The 20940-nt window shown below is 36.8% G+C and overlaps 2 pseudogenes across 2 annotated transcripts; both read left to right on the forward strand.

The window, feature by feature from the left end:
- The first annotated feature begins 11155 nt into the window (after positions 1–11155).
- On the forward strand, positions 11156–11667 carry LOC308418596 (large ribosomal subunit protein mL42-like; annotated as a pseudogene). Its single transcript has one exon. The product of its transcript is annotated as a large ribosomal subunit protein mL42-like (transcript).
- A 4265-nt stretch (positions 11668–15932) lies between these two features.
- LOC308418605 (ADP-ribosylation factor-like protein 6-interacting protein 6) lies at positions 15933–19920 on the forward strand (annotated as a pseudogene). Its single transcript has 3 exons — positions 15933–15937; positions 18282–18422; positions 19539–19920. The product of its transcript is annotated as an ADP-ribosylation factor-like protein 6-interacting protein 6 (transcript).
- Positions 19921–20940: the final 1020 nt, after the last annotated feature.

The raw sequence follows: 20940 nt of genomic DNA on the forward strand, positions 1-20940 counted from the left end.
GACTGCATATTATGTCTATTCTTTTGTGACTGAGTTACCTCACTCAGGATAATATTCTCTAGATATATCCATTTTCCTAGAAATTTCATAAAGTGATTGTTTCTAATAGCTGAGTAGTACTCCATTGTGTAAATATACCACAATTTTTGCTTTGAGTTAATTTTATATCCAGTCACATTGTTGAAGCTGTTTATCAGCTGTAAAAGTTCGCTAGTGTAATTTTTAGGGTCACTTAATTATACTAACCTGTCATCTGCAAATAGTGATATTTTTACTTATTCATTTTCGATTTGTATTGCCTTTGATTTCCTTTTGCTGTCTGATTGCTCTGGCCAGAACTTCTGGTACTATGTTGAATAAGAAGGAGGGGATTCCTGGGTGTCTAGTGCCTGATTTTTGTAGGATTACTTCAAGTTTCTCACCGTTTAGTTTGATTTTGACTATCGGTTTGCCTTATATTGCTTTTTTATGTTTAGGTGTGGGCCTTGGACTTCTGTTTTTTCTAAGACTTTTAACATAAAGGGGTGTTGAACTTTCTCAAATGCTTTCACAGCATCTAGTGAGATGGCCATGTGTTTTTTTTCTTTGAGTTTGTTTATATTGTGGTTTACATTGATATATTTCCATATATTTTTTAACGACTTTATTTTGCAAAACAAAGATAAATGTACAGATTTTAAACATTTTTTGCTTATAATTATACATTTTTGTCAGTACTGTTTTTTCAGACATTAAAATAAATTTTACATAAAACCATGTGAATATATTTTTTAGTCAGTACTTGATTTTTTTCAAAGGCTTGACAGTATGCATTGAAAACCTACTAGTTACAATAAGCGTAAAGTACATGTAAAACAAAACGCAACATGGAAATAGTCAAAGTATTCTTGTTTTGTGACTATATGTATATTTTTTGTTTTCTTTATTTCTTGGACTTCATACAGTCTGTGAGTTGTTTCTGGGGGATTGCAAGCCTCTGGGGTTAGCATCCCACTATCAGTGACTGCATATTTTGTCTGTTCTTTTGTGACTGGGTTATCTCACTCAGGATGATCTTCTCTAGATGCAGCCATTTTCTTAAGAATTTGGTTAAGTCATTGTTTCTGGTGGTTGAGAAGTATTCCATTGTGTATATGTACCACAATTTTTGTATCCATTCGTCTTCTGAAGCACATCTGGGATCCTTCCAGCTTCTGGCTATTATAAATAGAGCCGCTATGAACATTGTGGTGCATATACCTTTGTTGTGTATTAAAGTGTCTCTGGGGTATATGCCCAGAAGTGGAATAGCTGGGTCTTCAGGTAGTACTATATCCAATTTTCTGAGGTATCGCCAGACAGATTTCCAGAGTGGTTGTATTAGCTTGGAACCCCACCAACAGTGGAGAAGTGTTCCTCTTTCTCCACAGCCTCGCCAGCATCTGCTGTCATCTGAGTTTTGGATCTTGGCCAATCTGACTGGTGTGAGGTGGAATCTTAGGGTTATTTTGATTTGCATTACCCTGATGGCTAAGGATGTCGAGCACTTTCTCAGATGTTCTCGGCCATTCAGTGTTCCTCAACTGAAAATGATTTGTTTAGCTCTGCACCCCATTTTTTAATAGGGTTATTTGATTCTCTGGTGTCTAGCTTTTTGAGTTCCTTGTACACCTTGGATATTAGGCCTCTATCTGATATGGTGTTGGTAAAACCTTTTCCCATTCTGTTGGTTGCCGCTTTGTTTTCTTGACGATGTCCTTAGCCTTACAGAAACTTTGCAATCTCATTAAGTCCCATTTGCTAATCTTCGACCTTAGAGCTTGAGCCATTGGTGTTTTGTTCAGGAAATTTTGTCCTGTGCTTATGTGTTCTAAGGTTTTCCCTACTTTCTCATCTAATAGTTTCAATGTATCTGGTTTAATGTGGAGATCTTTAATCCACTTACACTTGAGCTTTGTACAAGGAGATAAGAACGGGTCCATTTTCATTCTTTTGCATGTTGAATGCCAGTTGAACCAGCACCATTTGTTGAATAGGCTGTCCTTTTTCCATTGAATGTTTACTGCTCCTTTATCAAAAATCAGGTGACCATATACATGAGGGCTCATTTCTGGATCTTCTATTCTATTCCATTGATCCACTTGCCTATTTATGTACCAGTACCATGCAGTTTTCAGCACAATTGCCTTGTAATATAGCTTAAGGTCAGGGATAGTAATTCCTGCAGATGTTTTTTTGTTGTTGAGGATGGATTTTGCTATTCTAGATCTTTTGTTATTCCATATGAAATTGCACATTGATCTTTCCAATTCCATGAAGAACTGGGTTGGAATTTTGATGGGGATTGCATTGAATCTGTAGATTGCTTTTGGTAGGATGGCCATTTTTAAGATGTTGATCTTTCCAATCCATGAGCATGGGAGATCTTTCCATTTTCTGAGATCCTCCTCAATTTCTTTCTTTAGAGGTTTGAAGTTCTTGTCATACAGGTCCTTCACTTCCTTAGTTAGAGTCACACCAAGGTATTTCATAGTTTTTGTAACGATTGTGAAGGGTACCTTTTCCTTAATTTCTTTCTCCACATGTTTGTCCTTTGAGTATAGGAAGGCTACTGATTTGTTTGAGTTAATTTTTTATCTGGCCACTTTGCTGAACTTGTTTATCAGCTGTAGGAGTTCTCTGATGGAATTTTTAGGGTCACTCAAGTACACTATCATGTTATCGGCAAAGAGTGATGTTTTTATCTCTTCCTTTCCAATTTGTATCTCCTTGATCTACTTTTGCTGTCTAATTGCTCCAGCCAGGACTTCCAGTACTATGTTGAATAGGTAGGGAGAGAGTGGGCAGCCTTGTCGAGTCCCTGATTTTAGTGGGATTGCTTCAAATTTCTCGCCATTAAGTTTGATGTTGGCTGTTGGTTTGCTGTATATTGCTTTTATTATGTTTAAATATGGGCCTTGGATTCCTGTTCTTTCCAGTACTTTTAACATGAAGGGGTGTTGGATTTTGTCGAATGCTTTCTCAGCGTAGAGTGAGATGACCATGTGATTTTGGTCTTTAAGTTTGTTTTTATGGTGGATTACATTGATGGATTTCCTTATCTTAAACCATCCCTGCATCCCAGGGATGAAGCCTACTTGGTCATGATGAATGATGGTTTTGATGTGTTCTTGGATTCGGTTAGCAAGGATTTTGTTGAGTACTTTTGCATCAATGTTCATAAGTGAGATTGGACAGAAGTTCTCTTTCCTTGTAGGGTCTTTGTGTGGTTTAGGTATGAGGGTTATTGTAGCCTCAAAAAATGAGTTGGGTAATATTCCATCTGATTCTATCTTTTGTAATAATTTGGCGAATATTGGTGTTATATCCCCAAAAAATGTCTGATAAAATTCTGCACTGAACCCGTCTGGACCTGGGCTTTTTTTGGTTGGGAGCCTTTTGATGAGTTCTTCTATTTATTTAGGTGTTATAGGGTTATTTAGATGGTTTACTTGGTCCTGGTTAAACTTTGGGACCTTGTATCTGTCTAGGAATTCGTCCATTTCCTCCAGATTTTCCAATTTTGTGGAGTATAAGTTTTTGTAGTAGGATCTGATGATTTCTTGAATTTCCTTAGTTTCAGTTGTTATGTCACCATTTTCCTTTCTGATTTTGTTAATTTGGATACTCTCTCTTTGCCCTTTAGTTAGTCTGGCTAGGGGTTTATCAATTTTGTTGATTTTCTCAAAGAACCAACTCTTTGTTTTGTTGATTTTTTTAATTGTTCTTTTTGTTTCTATTTGGTCTATTTCTGCCCTAATTTTGATTATTTCTTGCCGTCTACTCTTTTTGGGTATATCTGCTTTCTTTTGTTCTAGGGCTTTTAGCTGTTCTGTGAGGTTGCTGATGTGAGCTCTCTCACTTTCTTTTTGGAAGCACTTAGGGCTATGAGTTTTCCTCTCAATACTGCTTTCATTGCATCCCATAGGTTTGGGTATGTTGTGTTATCATTTTCGTTGAATTCTAGAAAGTCATTAATTTCTTTCTTTATTTCTTCTTTGACCCTGCTATCCTTTAACAGAGCGTTGTTTAGTTTCCATGTGTATGTGGGCTTTTTGTTGTCTTCGTTTTTGCTAAAGACCAGCCGTAGTCCATGGTGATCTGAGAGGATGCATGGGAGTATGTCAATCTTCTTATATCGATGAAGGCTAGTTCTGTGTCCAATTATGTGGTCAATTTTCGAGAAGGTGCCATGGGGTGGTGATAAGAAGGTGTATTTTTTTACTTTAGGATAGTATGTTCTGTATATATCTATTAATTCTAGTTGGTTCAAAGTCTCTGCTAGTTTTGCAGTGTCCTTGTTCAGTTTCTGTTTCCCTGATCTGTCCATTGGTGAGAGTGGGGTATTAAAGTCTCCCACTATTATTGTGTGGGGTAAAATGTATATTTGAGCTTTAGTAGAGTTTCTTTTATGAATGTGGGTGATTTTTTATTTGGTGCATATATGTTAAGGATTGAGAATTCCTCCTGACAGATTTCCCTGGTAATGAGTAAAAAGTGTCCTTCTTTATCTTTTTTGATAACTTTTGATTGGAAATTTACTTTAATCGATATTAGAATAGCCACTCCAGCTTGCTTCTTGGAGCTGTTTGCTTGGAAGTTTTTTCCCACCCTTTTACTCCGAGATAGTGTCTGTCTCTGTCTCTGAGATGAGTTTCCTGTATGCAGCAAAAGGATGGATTTTGTTTATGTATCCAGTCTGATAGTCTATGTCTCTTTATTGGGGAGTTGAGACCATTTATGTTAATAGATATCAAGAAATAATTGTTTCTGTTTCCTGCCATTTTTGCTTTTTCGGGTTGAGTTGTGTCTGTGTTTTTTTCTTCTTTTAGTTTTCTTGTTTAGCAGTTTTCTTGTTTTCACTAGGCTGTATTTTCCTTCCTTGTATTGGGTTTAACACCTATAATTCGTTGTAGTGCTGGGTTTGTGGTCAGATATTGTGTGAATTTTGATTTGTCTTGAAATATCTTTGTCTCTCCATCGATGGTGATTGATAGTTTTTCTGGGTATAGCAGCTTGGGCTGGCACTTGTGCTCTCTTAAGGAGTGCATGTTGTCTGTCCATGCTCTTCTAGCTTTCATAGTCTCTGTTGAGAAATCGGGTGTGAGTCTGATTGGTCTGCCTTTATATGTTACCTGACCTTTTTCCCTTACTGCTTTTAGTATTCTTTCTTTACTTTGGGCACTTGATGTTTTTACTATTATGTGTCGGGAGGTATTTCTTTTCTGGTCCAACCTATTCGGAGTTCTGAAGGCTTCTTTTATGCTGGTGGTCATCTCATTCTTGAGGGTAGGAAAGTTTTCTTCTATGATTTTGTTGAAGATATTTACTGTGCCTCTTAGTTGATACTCTTTCCCCTCTTCTATTTTTATTATCCTTAGGTTCGGTCTTCTCATTGTGTCTTGTATTTCCTGGACATTTTGGGTTAGGAGCTTTTTGTTTTTTGCATCTTCTCTGGCTATGTTTGAAATGTTGTCTTCTGCCCCCGAGATTCTCTCCTCGATCTCTTGTAATCTGTTGGAAATGCTTGCTTCTGTGACTCCTGATTTCTTTTTTTGGTGTTCTGACTCTAGGGTTATCTCTTTTAGCATTTTCTTTTTTGTGTCAATTTCTGTTTTAATTTCCCTCTTCCATTCCTTTATTTCTTTGGTTCTGTTTTCCTCTCGTTCTTTGAGTTCTTTGAGTGTTTTTTTTTTTTTTGTTTCTTCTTTAAAAGCTTCTGATTCTTTTTGCTTTTCCTCCCTTTCTTGTTTAAGTAACTCTATCAGCATCTTGATGCATGATTTCAGGTCTGTGTCTTCTTTTTCTGGAGTGTTTGGAATTCCGATGTTTGCTACTATGGGAGAGCTGGGTTCTGGTGTTGCTAGATTGTCTTGGTTTCCTTGGGATATACCCTTTCTCTTTCCTCTTGCCATTTTGTTGTCAGTGATATGTTCTTGCCTTTCCTTTGTATCTGGTCTGTGTCCGTGGTACACTTTCCGTGTGCACTCCGCAGAGATCTCACTACTCCCCGGCAGGCCAGGTTCTGGGTGGCAGCTGGGCCAGGCTTCGCTCTGTGTCCTGAAGTCGCCTCCCGGTGGAAACAGACATTCCTAAGATCTGTTCCTGGTCACAGATGCTCAGCCTCTACGAGCCGTCTTTCCGGCTGGCAGGTGGGCCAGGCTCCGCTCTGCGTCCTGATATTGTCTCCGGGTGGGAACAGAAGTTCCTAAGATCTGTTCCCGGTCACTGGATCGAGGAGGACAGGGCAGGTCAGGGCAGGGGGTGTCCTTTCCGTGTGCACTCCGCAGAGATCCCTCTGCTCCCCAGAAGCCTAGGTCTCCCACTCACCAGTTGCTCAGCCTGTACGAGCCTCCTTTCCCGCTGGCAGTTGGGCCAGGCTCCGCTCTGTGTCCTGAAGTCGTCTCCGGGTGGGAACAGAAGTTCCTAAGATCTGTTCCTGATCACTGGATCGGGGAGGACAGGGCAGGTCAGGGCAGGGGGTGCCCTTTCCGTGTGCACTCCGCAGAGTTCCCTCTGCTCCCCAGCAGCCTAGGTCTCCCACTCACCAGTTGCTCAGCCTGTATGAGCCGCCTTTCCGGCTGGCAGTTGGGCCAGGCTCTGCTCTGTGTCCTGAAGTCGTTCCAGGGTGGGAACAGAAGTTCCTAAGATCTGTTCCTGGTCACAGTTGCTCAGCCTGTACGAGCTGCCTTTCTGGCTGGCAATTGGGCGAGGCTCCGCTCTGTGTCCTGAAGTCGTCTCTGGGTGGGAACAGAAGTTCCTAAGATCTGTTCCCGGTCACTGGATCAGGGAGGACAGGGCAGGTCAGGGCAGGGGGTGTCCTTTCCGTGTGCACTCCGCAGAGATCCCTCTGCTCCCCTACAGCCTAGGTCTCTCACTCACCAGTTGCTCAGCCTGTACGAGCCGCCTTTCCGGCTGGCAGTTTGGCCAGGCTCCACTCTGTGTCCTGAAGTCGTATCCAGGTTGGAACAGAAGTTCCTAAGATCTGTTCCCGGTTACAGTTGCTCAGCCTGTCGATATATTTCCATATATTAAACCATCTCTGCAATTCAATGATTAAGCCTCCTTAATCACAGTGAATGAAAGTTTTGATATGTTCTTATATTCAGAATGCATGAATTTTAGTGAGTGTTTTTCATGTTCATAACAGATTGGTCTAAAGTTCTTCTTCCTTGTAGGGTCTTTGTGTAGTTTATGAATGAGAGTTGCTGTGGCTTTTGAGAATGAGTTAAATAGTGTTCCTCTGACTCTATTTAGTGGAATAGTTGGAAGAGCATAGGTGTTAGGTTGTCAATAAATGTTTGATAGAATTCTGTATTAAACCCATCTGTTTCTGGATTTTTTTTTCATTTGGGAGGCTTTTGATTACTGCTCCTATTTCTGTAGGTGTTATGGGATTATTGTTTAGATAGTTTTTCTGGTCCTGATTTAACTTTTGTATCTGGTATCTTTCTAGAAAATTGATCCATTTTCTCCACATTTTCCAGTTTTGTTGAGTATAGGCTTTTGTACTGGGATCTGATGATTTCCTCAATTTCCTCCATTTTTTTTGTTATGCCCCCCCCTTTCATTTCTGATTTTTTTTTTAATTTGGATACTCTCTGTGTGCCCTCTAGTTTGTCTGACTAAGGGTTTATAGATCTTGTTTATTTTCTCAAAGAACCAGCTTTTGTGTTTGTTGGTTCTTTTTATGTTTTTTTTTTGTTTCTTCTTGGTTGATTTCTGCTCTTAGTTTGATTATTTCCAGCTGTCTATTTATCTTGAATGTATCTGCTTCCTTTTGTTCTAGTGCTCTTAGCTATGATGCAAAGTTATTAGTGTATTTTCTTTCCAGTTTCATTTTGGAGCCATTCAGGTCTATGAGTTGTCCTCTTAGTACTGCTTTAATTATATCCCATAGGTTTGAGTATGGTGTTGTTCAGTGGAGCATTGTTCAGCTTCCATGTGTTTGTGGGCTTTGTGTTGTCTTTGTTGTTATTAAAGACAAGCCTTACTCTACGGTGATTTGATAGGATACATGGAAGTATTTCAACCTTTTTGTATTTATTGAAGCTTGTTTTGTAACTAGCTATATGGTCAGTTTTGAAAAAGGTGCTGTGAGGTGCTGAGAAGAAGGTGTGTTCTTTTGTTTTAGGGTGAAACATTCTATAAATGTTGGTTCATAACCTCTGCTAGTTTCACTGTTTCCTTGTTCAGTTTCTCCTTATGTGATCTGTCCATTGATGAGAGTGGGCTGTTGAAGTCTCCCACTATTATGGTGTGGTGCAATGTATGTTTCAAGCTTTAGTTGGGTTTCTTTTATAAATATGAATGCTCTTTAATTTGGATTACATATATTTAGAATTGAGAATTAATCCTGGTAAGTTATTTTTTTCTGTAAGCCTAGCCCTAGTTTTTTTTTTTTTTCAGCCCTTTTATCCTTTGAGTAGAGAAAGGCTACTGATTTGTATGAATTAATTTTTTATCCAGCCAGATTACTGAAGTTGTTTATCATTTATAGGAGTAATCTGGTGGAATTTTGGGAATCACTTAAGTATAATATCATATCATTTGCAAATAGTAATATTTTTACTTTTTCCTTTCCAAATTGTGTCCCTTTACCCTTCTGTTGTTTAATGAATAGGGAGAGAGAGATTGGACATCCCTGATTTTAGTGGTATTGCTTCAAGTTTCTCTACATTTAGTTTAATGTTGGCTATTAGTATTTTGCTTCTACTATGTTTGGGTATGGGCCTTGATTTCCTGAGCTTTCCAAGACTTTTAACTTTAAGAGGTGTTGCATTTTATCAAATTCTTTCTCAGTATCTAATGAGATGATTGTGTGGATGAATTTCTTTATATAGTAGATTATGTTGATGGATTTTTGTGTATTGAGCCATTCATGTATCCCTGGGATCAAGCCTACTTTATCAAGGTTGATTATCATTTTATATGTGGCTTCATAGAACAAATTGGATAGTGTTCCTTACATTTCCATTTTGTGGAATAGTTTGAAGATTATTGGTATTAGGTCTTCTTTAAAACTCTGATAGAATTCTGTACTGAATACATCTGGCCCTGTGCCTTTATAGTTGGTAGACTTTTGATGACTGCTCTTATTTCTTTAGGGGTTATGGGACCCAGTTACTCCAGGTATTGGTACAGATGTTGTGTCTTTCTCACATGTGATCCTGGGCATGTTAGAGCACCTGGGTCATGGGCATACTCTGGTTATTACGTTTGGGGATGCATGCAGAACCTGCCTTTGGCTGTATTCTAATAGAAATTGGTTTACTGAATCATTGATAGCTACTGTGGACTTTAAAACTTTTCTGCCACAATATTCATATTTTTATACATATTCCAACACTGTTATTTCATAATCCTATCAAACAGTAAAAATTGTGTGTGTGTGTGTGTGTGTGTGTGTGTGTGTGCTGTACTATGATATAATTGAGAGTGTATGACTCCTCATGTAATAACTGTATACCTGACTACCATCAGCATTTGCTTAATCACTGCACAAGGGAACAAAGTGAGAACCCATGTTTACTTTCTAACCTCAGTGTTGAGTAGGTGTGATTTTTAGTCAATTGGCATCTAATTAATTAATTTGTAATAGTTCTGCTCAAGATGTTTTGAGATGAATCAAAACTAAAAAATAATAAAAAGAAAATCCACAATATAGATGTTCAAGTGTACAAAACAGAAACTATGCAGCACCCAGGTCATTGCAGGCAAAGGGACACATTGTAGCTGACTGTTTTCTCAGCCCTCAGGAGGTAGAGACACAGAGTTTCTAAAGCAAACAAAATAATTCCCCATGAAAACATGTTAATATCATCTTAAATACTAAGCATGTGAGCATAACTAATTTCAAAAAGGAACAGCTTCTCAGTATTAATTCAACTATTCATAATGAGAAAGACCAATCACAATTGGAACTGTAACAAATGTGGACTGTATATACTCTCAGCTCAGGTAAAGCATTTATTTCTAGACAAAAACAAAGAGTACATAGAGCATCCACTTCTTTAGGGATTACTGCTTATGATTCAGAATTCACAAAAGAAGCAATAAGGCTGAGGGGATGACTCAATAAAAAAAAAAAACAATACAAAATGGATAAAAAAAGCCTTAAAACCTTAAAGCCCATGTGTGAGGAATTGAATTTAGATCCTCAGCAAGCAAGTAAATCACTAGGAGATGATATGGAAGCCTATATTCCTAACTTAGCCCTCAGAGGGCAGGAACAAAGGCAATGGTCACATTTATGTAGTGGAGGGCTACTGATTTCTTTGAGTTAGTTTGTATCTAACTACTTTGCTGAGGATATTTATTAGTTATAGGAGTTTGATGGTAAAGTTTTGGGGGTTACTGACATATAATATCACCTGTGAAAAGTAATATTTTGATTTATTTCTTTTCAATTTGTATTCTTTTGATGTTCTTTAGTTATTTTACTGCTGTAGCTAGAACTTCAAATACTATGTTGAAGACATGAAAAGAGTGGTCAGCCTTTTCTTGTCCCTGATTTTAGTGGAATTGCTTTAAATTTATAAACATGTAATTTAATTTTGGCTATTGGCTTGCAATATATTGCTTTATACTATGTTTAGGTGTGCCCTGTGTCTCTTATATTTCAAACTTTTTGTAAATGGAGTGTTGTTGAATTTTATCAAATGCTTTGTCTGGATCATATATTTTTCTTTTAGTTTATTTTTCTATGGTGGATTATATTGATCTATTTTTGTATATTTAGCTATCTCTCCATCCCCAGGATGAGGTTTGCATGACCACAGTGGGTTCTTGTGTTCTTTTTTCAAGTATTTTATTGATTATTTTTGCATTTGTTTTCATAATAAAAATCAGTCTGAAATTCTCTTTCTTTGTTGAGTTTTTGCATGGTTTAGGTATCAGGATGACTATGGCCTCATGGAATAAATTTGACAGCATTCCTTCTGTTTCTATTTTCTGGAATACTTTGAGGATTATTGGTATTAGCTCTTCTTTGAAAGTCTGGCAGAATTCTGCACTAAGATTAAAGCAAGATGGTGAGTAAGCAGAACAAACTTTGTATGTCTAGCAACAGGTTTTACTGGCAGTTTCTCTTACAATATTGTTTTTTTTTTTTTTTTCTAATCACTTGGTAAGGATTATGGCAACAGCAGTAAAATGGGCAATATAAAATAGAACTACCTGGAAGCACTTCTTTTCAATCCAAAACGGGTCTTTATCTATCTCTTGTCACAAATCTTTATAGTCTTCTCTTCCAGATGACTACAATTGCACAGTAGAGGTCGCTTTGATATCCCGCAACAGGACAATAGTGTGCTACCACTCTTCTTTGGACATCCCCTACAAACACATCAAACCTATCCCTCAACCAGATCTTCTGCATAATAATGGGAAAAACACATAAGCAGATACTGAAAACCAAGTTAAAAGGAAACCGCAAGCATCTTGAGCAAGGGACCATGATAGAACAACTCAGCAAGGAATTCTTCACCACAAATCATCACTGGTACACATATGGGCAGTATCACAGACATTTTAAAAATATTGAATCCTCCCAAAGACAGATTACTAATCTTGATTCTCTGTGCATCAATAAAATGTTGCTTCATGTCTTATTTGTCAGCTGAGAAAATGTACATGTGTAGTCATTAAAATGACATATAAGAAAATAATAAAAATACTGTTTCGTGTGAAAAGAAAGAGAAAAAAAAGAATTCTGCACTAAAAGCAATTGGCCCTATGCTTTTCTTGGTTAGAAGACTTTTAATGACTGCATCTATTACTTTAGGAGTTGTGGTGATATTTAAAAAGTTTTCCTGATCTTGATTTGATTTTGGTAAGTAGTATCTGTATAGAAAATTATCCATTTCATTAAGATTTTCTAATTTTGTGGAGACCAGACTTTTGAAGTAACACTTACTGAACCTTTGAATTTCCTCAGTGTCAATTTTTATGTCACTCTTTTAATTTCTGATTTTATTTGGATACTCTCTCCTGTCTCTTGGTTAGTTTGGTAAAGTGTTTGTCTACCTTGTTGATTTTCTGAAAGAAATAGCTCTTGGTTTAGATAATTCTTTGTATTGTTTTCTTTGTTTCTAAGTGGTTGATTTGAGCCCTAGTTTTGAGCATTCCCTGACTTCTTTTCCTTTTTTGTGGTCTCACTCTCTCTCTCTCTCTCTCTCTCTCTCTCTCTCTCTCTCTCTCTCTCTCTCTCTCTCTCTCTCTCTCTTTCTCTCTCTCTCCCTTCCTTCCTTCCTTCCTTTTTTTCTTACTAGAGCTTTCAGGTATACTTTTAAATTACTTATGTGAGAACTTTCTAATTTCTTTTGGAGGTACTTAGTGTTATAAATGTTCCTCTTAACACTGATTTCATTGTGTCCCATAATTTTGAGCATATTTTGCCTTCATTTTCATTGAATTCCTAAAAACGTTTAAATTCTTTATTTCTTCCCTGACCCAGAGATCACTGAGTAGAGAATTATTCAATTTCTATCAGTGTGTATCCTTTCCAGGATTTCTGTTATCATTGAAGTTCAGCTTTAATCAATGGTGGTCTGACAATATCTAAGGCATTATTTCAATTTTCTTGTATCTGATGAGCCTTGCTTTATGTCTGACAATATAGACAATTTTGATGAAGGATCTATGAGGTACTAAGAGAAAGGCATATTCTATTGTGTTTGGGTCAAATATTCAATAGATGTCTGTTAGGATCATTGATTTATAATTTCTATTAGTTTTATTATTTCTCTGTTTATGTTTTGTCTGGATCTCCAGTCAATTGATGAGAGTGGAATATTTAAATTTCCCACTATTAATGTGAGTGGTTCAATATGTGATTTAAGGTTTAGTAATGTTTCTTTTACAAGTGTGGATACACTTGTGTTTGGGACATAGATCTTGAGAATTAAGATATCATCTTGGTAGATTTTTTTTCCTTTGATGAGTATGAAGTCTCCTTTCCTGCCTCTTTTTATTAGTTTTGATTAAATGTCTATTTTATTAGTATTAGAATGGGTATTGCACCTTGATTCTTTGGTTAATTTTCTTAGAAAGCTTTATCCATCCCTTTATGCTAAGGTAATATCTATCTTTATCGCTGAGGTGTGTTTCTTATACAGCAAAATATTGAATCCTATTTTTGCATTCATTCTGTTAGCCTGTGTTTTTATTGGGGAATTGAGTCCATTGAAGTTGAGAGATATTAATGAGCAGTGATTGTTATTTTCTGTTATTTTGAAGTTGGTTGTAAGAGAGAGAGAGAGAGAGAGAGAGAGAGAGAGAGAGAGAGAGAGAATACTTTTCTTGTTTTTGCTGATATAGAATTACTTATTCCCTTCGTTTTCTTGAATGTGTTTATTTCCCATGTTTTTGTGGAAGCATTTATTCTACTTGGGTTGGAATTATCCATTATTAACTTGATTTGTAGATAAATATTGTTTGAAGTTGATTTTGCAATGAAAGATCTTGTTTTCTTTTTCTAGTGTTATTGAGAGTTGTTTTTCTTGGGGGAGTATAGTTTTCTTTTTTTAGATGTTGCAGGATATCTGTCCAGTCCCTTCTAGCTTTTAGAGTCTCTGTTTAGAAGTCAGTGTAATTCCAAAAGGTCTGCCTTTTTATGTTACATTGAATTTTTCCTTTGCCCCCTTTAATATTCCTATTTTTCTGTAGATTTTGTCTTATGATTATTATATGCCATGGGATTTTTTCTGGTCCAGTCAAATTGTAGTTCTAGAAGCTTCTTGGGTGTTTATAAACAAATCTTTCTTTAGGTCAGAAAAGTTTTCTTCTCTGATTTTGTTGAGAATATTTTTTGTGTATTGGAGCTGGGACTCTTGACCTTCTTCTATTGCTATTACACTTCTGTTAGGTCTCTTTATGATATCACAAATTTTCTGAATGTTCTGTGTCAATAATTTTTAGCTTTAACATTTTTTTACTTATATATTAATTTCCTTTTTTTAAGAGTTAGACACCACCTTTAATTAACCTTTCAGACCCCAACAGGTGTAGCCTAGACCTTGGTCAACTCATTCCTTGAACTTTTATTATTGGATATTCTCTGTATTTACATTTCAAATGTTATCTCCTTTCTCCCCATTCCCAACCCTTGTCTCCATACTATTGCTTCCATTAAGGTGCTCCTTCTCCCCAACATCCTCTTCACCTGAGCTCCTCTACATTCCCCTATACTGTGAAAACATGCCTTCACTGGTCCAAAGGCCTCTTCTCCTATTGATGACAGACAATGATATCCTCTGCTACATATGCAACTGAAGCCATGGGTCTCTCCCTGTGTGGTCATTGATTAATGTTTTAGTCCCTGGGAGTTCTGGAGGGTTTGATTGGTTGATAATGTTGTTCTTATGAGGTTGGGAAACCTTTCAGCTACTTCAGTCCTTGCTCTAGCTCCTCAGTTGGGTCCCTATATTAATTTTGATATTTAGCTGCAAGCATCCTCAACTGTATGACTCTGAAAGAGCCTCTGAGGAGGCATCCATATCTGGTCCTGCCAGTAAACACTTCTTGGCATCAGCAATAGTGCTTGGGTTTTGTTGTTGTTGTTGTTGTTGTTGTTGTTGCATATGGGGTGAATCTCTAGGTGAGGAAGTCTATGAATGATCTTTTATTCAATCCCTGCTCCTCTATTTTTCCCTGTATTTTCTCCAGTGAGTATTTGTTCTTCCTTCTAAGAAGGACTGAGTAATCCACATTCTCGCCTTCCTTCATTTTGAGCTTCACAAGCTTGCCTTCTTTCATTTTGAGCTTCATAAGGTCTACTAATTGTTTCTTGGGGATTCTGAGCTTTTGGGGGCTAGTATTCACTTATCAGTGAGTACATACCATGTGTGTTCTTTTATGACAGGGTTACCTCACTCAGGATGATTGCTTCTAGTTCCATTGATATACATAAGAAATTTATGAGTTTGTTGTTTCTAATATCTGAGTAGTTATCCATTGTGTAAATGGACCACATTTTCTGTATCCATTCCTCTGTTAAAGAACATCTTGGTTCTTTTCAGCATCTGGCTATTATAAATAAAGCTGCTATTAGCATGGTGGAGCATGTGTCCTTGCTATATGTTGGGGTATCTTTTGAGTATATGCTGAGGAGTGGTATAGATGGATCCTCAGGTATCATGTGTTCAATTTTCTGAGGAACCCCCAGACTTATTTCCAGAATGGTTGTACCAGCTTACAATACTACTAACCATGAAAGAGTGTTTGTCTTTCTTCACATTCCTGCCAGCATCTGCTGTCGACTGAGTTTTTGATCCTAGACATTCTGACTGATGTTAATTAGAATCTTGTGGTTGTTTTGATTTGTATTTCTTTGATTACTAGGGATGTTGAACATTTCTTTAAGTGCTTCTCAGCCATTTGGTATTATTCCTCAGTTGATAATTCTTTGTTTAGCTCTGTACCCCATTTTTAATAGGATTATTTGATTTTCTGGAGTTAAACTTGCTGAATTCTTTGTATATATTGGATATTAGTCCTCTATCAGTTACAGGATTGGTAAAGATTCCTTCACAATCTGTTGCTTGCCTTACCTCTGATAGTATATCTTCTATACTCTGTAGGTGATTTTTGCATCTTTTGTTACCATTCTTTTCTCTAATATTTTCCATCTCTGGGATTTTCTCAGTTAGTGTTTTCTTTATTGCTTCTATTTCACTTTCAGGTCTTACACAGTTATATTTATTTCCTTCAGCTATTTAACTGTGCTTTCCTGTATGCCTTTAAGTGATTTATTCATTTTTCTTTTAAAGACCTCTATCTGTTATATTTACTGTTTTTAGTTCTTTACTGAATTAATTTATTTCCACTTTAAAGCCCTTTATCAACTGTATACAATTGTATTTGTGGTCAATTTTATGTGTTCCATTGTGTTAGGATACCCAGGGCTGGATGTCATGAAGTAAGTGTGCTTTGGAGTTATTACATTGCCCTGGACTTTGCTGTTTGTGTTCTTTAAAGGGCCTTTATCCATCTTAATGGTTCTATTCCCTGTATATTCTTGTTTCAGTACATATTGGGAGGAAAGTGACCCTCAATGATATGCTGTGAGAGGCCTATTATGGGTATCTTTGTACTGTATGGTTCCAGACCTGCAGTTTTGTATGGTTTAGGAGCCTGAGGTGGACAGAAAGGTGGCAGAAGAATGGAGGTCTGCTTGGGCTTGCACACTGCTTGGGGCAGCTTGGCTTGGCCAAGAGGCCTCATAGAGCAGAAAAGATGAGTGGGGAAAAAGAAGCTTACCTATATGTATGGTTCAGGGATCTGTTGGAGGTGGAGAAGAGATGGTGGCAGAATGGAGGTCGTTTGGGATAGCAGGCTGCTCAGGGAAGCTAGGCCAGGCCCAGAAGACTAAGACAGCAAGAAAAATGGGTGGGGAAATGGAAGTTAACTTACATGATTTAGGAATCTAAGTTCTGATGGACGTGGAGGTAGAGGCAGAGAGAGAATCGAAGTCTCCCTGGAAGAGCAGGTTGCCTCCCTTGAAGTTTTAATAATATTTGTTTGGTAGATTTTGTGTTTTGATTATTATGTTGCAGGAGAATTTTATTTTCCAGTCAACTATAATTGGTGCTATGGAAGCTTCTTGTATGTTTATAGGCATCTCTTTCTTTAGTTTGGGAAAAAGTTTTCTGTGATTTTGTTAAGAATATTTTCTGATCCTTGGAGCTAGGACTCATTACCTTCTTCTAATACTATTATTCTTATGTTAGGTTTTTTTTCATAACATCCTCAATTTCCTGAATGTTTTGTGTCAGGAATTTTTCACATTTAACATAATCTTTGACAGGTATATCAATTTCTTTTATTGTATCTTTGACACCTGATATTTTCTCTTCAATCTCCTGTATTATTTTGGTGATGCTTGCACCTGTTGTTGCTGTTCTTTCTTAGTTTTTTCATCTCCAGGGTTGTGTTGTCTTAAATGTTTCTATTTCCATTTTTAGGTCTTTCATGGTTTTATGTAATTCCTCCACCTGTTTAATTTTATTTCCTGTACTTCCATAAGGGATTTATTAGTTTTCTCTCTAATGCCATTACCTGTTTGATTTGACTTTCCTAAATTTCTTTGAGAAATATATTTATTTCCTCTTAAAGGCATCAGTCAACTTCATAAGGTTGGATTTAAGGCCATGTTCTTGTGCTTTAGCTGTGTTGTATTATCTAGGGCTTGCACTAGTGGTATAGTTTTGCACTTAAAGTGTCATTTTGTCCTGGGTCTTGTTTGTGCAGGTACACTAACTAGCCTTTAGCCATCTGATTTCCCTGGATCTTTCTGGTGTACCAGACATCTTGTGGGTAGCCTTTGACTAGTTGTTCTTGGTGTGATAGGCCTTCTTCAGTACACTTGGTTGTTCCTTGTTAAGTATACCCGGATGTTCTTTGTTCAGTGGGCCTGATATAGGCCAAAGAGTGGTTTTCAGACAATGGAGTTCTGGAAACATCCTGCAGCTGGCTCAGGGCAGCTAAATATACCACAGATAACAGCCAGGGAAATGTAGTATGGAATGGAAGGAAAGTTCTCACTTGGCAGGGCTGGATTTTCTTTGTTTTTCAAGTCTGATAAGACAAGCAGAGCAGGAACTAGACATGGATATCTGAGGGACAGCCTTCCTTGATTGTAACTTATAAAGTTACATAGCTCCTTTATTATCCCTATATTTTTATTACTAGGAATATATATATATATATACACATATACATATATATTAAGAGAAGTATATAACACAAAGAAGGTAAGAATACAAAATTTTTAATGGCCCAGTTTCTAGTGTGTAAGGAAGAAGAGTCCTGATTTATTTTTCTAATTTCTTTACATTTCTAGCTGCATAGTTTATTTTTTCTTCCATAGCTGATATATCCCAGAAACGTATTTCAAGCAATATAAAATTACAATGTGACTACATTTCACTTTTCATCTAGTAAATTATTTTGAAAAAAAAATGTGTTTTCCACTACCTTTGCAAGAAATAATATAAAATAATACAGGTAAAAAAAACAAATTAATCCCCAAATCCCAAATACATTCATAGCTAAGCAGATTGTTATAAAGTAACAAAATGTAAAATAGTTTTTTTTCATCCAGTTTCTTTTACCAGCAGGCAAAATATTTTGGTGACAAAGAATGAAGTAGTTATTTTAATATTTATCTTTAAAAGTGATCTTGTAAAAATCTTGAAAAAAATCACATTTTTAAATTTTATTTAAAATTCAGTCATATGACCCGCCATGTAATTTGTGAAAAGTCGGGGGTCTGTAGGCGTGCGTAGGCGCCGTCAGATTACTCCGGGCCCTGGGATTCGGCCAGTGTATCCCTACTACATTCAGGGGGATAGCTGGTATGAGGACGAACACGAGGGATGTGACCAAGTTGCCCTTGACTTGCGGCCAGGGCGTCGCCAGAGCTCTTTTTTTTAACAACTTTATTTTAAAAAACAAAGATAAATGTACAGATTTTAAGCATTTTTGCATAAAAGTATACAATACATTTTTGTCAGTACTTGTTTTTTTTTTTTTAAAGGTTTGATAGTGTGATCAAGATCCCACTAGTTACAATGAACATAAAGTACATGTAAAACAAGATGCAACCTGGAAATAGTCAAAGTTTTCTTCGTGTGTAAAGATTTTTTTTTTTTTTTTTATACAATGAGCAAACAGTACATGTCATACAAGGTGCAACCCGGAATTTGCCAATGTGTTCTTGGTGGGTAAGGATTGAGCATGACTTTTTGTTTTGTTTTGTTTTCTTTTCTTTTCTTTTCTTTTCTTTTTTTCTTGAACTTCATACAGTCTGTGAGTTGTTTCTGGGGCAGTGCAAGCCGCTGGGGTTAGGATCCCACTATCAGTGACTGCATATTATGTCTGTTCTTTTGTGACTGGGTTATCTCACTCAGGGTGATATTCTCTAGATGCAGCCATTTTCTTAAGAATTTGGTTAAGTCATTGTTTCTGGTGGCTGAGTAGTATTCCATTGTGTACATGTACCACAATTTTTGTATCCATTCATCTATTGAAGGACATCTGGGTTCTTTCCAGCTTCTGGCTATTATAAATAGAGCTGCTATGAACATTGTGGTGCATATAACTTTGTTGTGTATTAAAGTGTCTCTGGGGTATAGGCCCAGAAGTGGAATAGCTGGATCTTCAGGTAGTACTATGTCCAATTTTCTGAGGTATCGCCAGACTGATTTCCAGAGCAGTTGTATTAGTTTGTAACCCCACCAATAGTGGAGAAGTGTTTCTCTTTCTCCGCAGCCTCGCCAGCATCTGTTGTCATCTGAGTTTTGGATCTTGGCCAATCTGACTGGTGTGAGGTGGAATCTCAGGGTTGTTTTGATTTGCATTTCCCTGATGGCTAAGGATGTCTAGCACTTCCTCAGATGTTTCTCAGCCATTTGATATTCCTCAACTGAGAACGTTTGAGCCCCGCTATTTCCAGGGGTCTGGGACGGTTCGCCGGTCCTGCTGGCATCTTCCCGGTGACTGCGGCCAAGCAAATCCAGGCTCGGCCAGTGGCCCATCCAAGCCCTTTCCATTCTCTGTTCGCTGCTCTTCGCTGTCCTCCTTGCTTTTCTCCTTGCCATCGCCTACCTGATCTTTAAAGAGTTGCATGCAGAAAACTTGAAAAATGAAGATGATATAGATACAGAACTGTTATGATTCTGGTCTCTGCTGATAATATCTCTAACTGCCAGATTATCCTGTTGGAGTTTTTCTTGGACAGTGACTTACTTTAATTCTTTTGAACCAGGAATGTTTCCACCTACTCCTCTTTCACCTGCTAGTTTCAAGAAACTGACTGGACATTCTTTCCTCATGGGCTATAGCATGGCAAACCTGAATAGTGTTGTAGCTGCTCTCACTGTGTCATGGTGCCTCATGTAAACCCACAACAGAGTAGCGTTGTTGGTGAAAGTCATGATTGTTTTTGAAGTGACAGAAATGAAATTGCCTACTCAGAAGATTATGAAATGTGATTCACATACATACTATCATCATTGTTATGGAAGGCCTTATAGAGGCTGTTTCTTAAATGTATAAATGTTTAGTTCATCTTTTTACTTTTGTTTGTTTAGCTTTGGTAAGTTACAGAAAATATTTCAATGGAAATCAAACTTGGAAATTTGAATAAAGGGTAGTGCCTACCTTTCTGTGTATATTTCACTTTTTACTAACATATTGATATTACTGGTTGAGGTAGAAATATTTATATACTTCATTAAAAAATAGTACCGAGGTCAAGTATGTTAGCAAGACCTTCAAGCCCAGCATTTTGGAGACAGAAGAAGGTTCTATGGGCTTGAGGTTAGCCTGTAGCTGCATAATGAGGTCATTTTTAAGAAAAATAAAACAATTCCTATTTGACATTTTGTAGAAGCAACACAAATCAGAGTTTTTAATAATCAATAGAATGCATATGTGTATTTTTATTATTTTTGGAGAATACCTGGGGTTATATATTTTTATAATACTGAATTTATGCTTTAAAAATGATTGCATTTATACATATATAGTTGTAAATTTTATCTCTTAGCTGTTATAAATCTGTCCTTTAGTATTTTGTCACTTTAAAAAAAGCTTTAAAGTACATTGACTTGAATTTATGATTAAGTAAATTTATTTTTTAACAAAAAGATACTACAAATATCAGGGTATAAACTATTTGTTGTTATAATGTTACGAATTTGATTTCTATTTTATTTTCCACAATTGAAAGTATTTATTTTGATGTATATATATTAGGGTGGCAAAACTTGTGCTATTTTGTTTTTGGTAAATGAAAACCTAAAATGGTACTTGTAGAAATGTTTGAACTTGTTTATTTTTAATCTCAATTTAGTAGCTAAAATAGAAAAGGTATTTTGATACTCTGTATATGATCATATAATTAAACTGCAATATGTA

This window comes from Micromys minutus, assembly GCF_963924665.1.
Source record: "Micromys minutus genome assembly, chromosome: 1".
In the NCBI taxonomy this organism is placed as follows: Eukaryota; Metazoa; Chordata; class Mammalia; order Rodentia; family Muridae; genus Micromys; species Micromys minutus.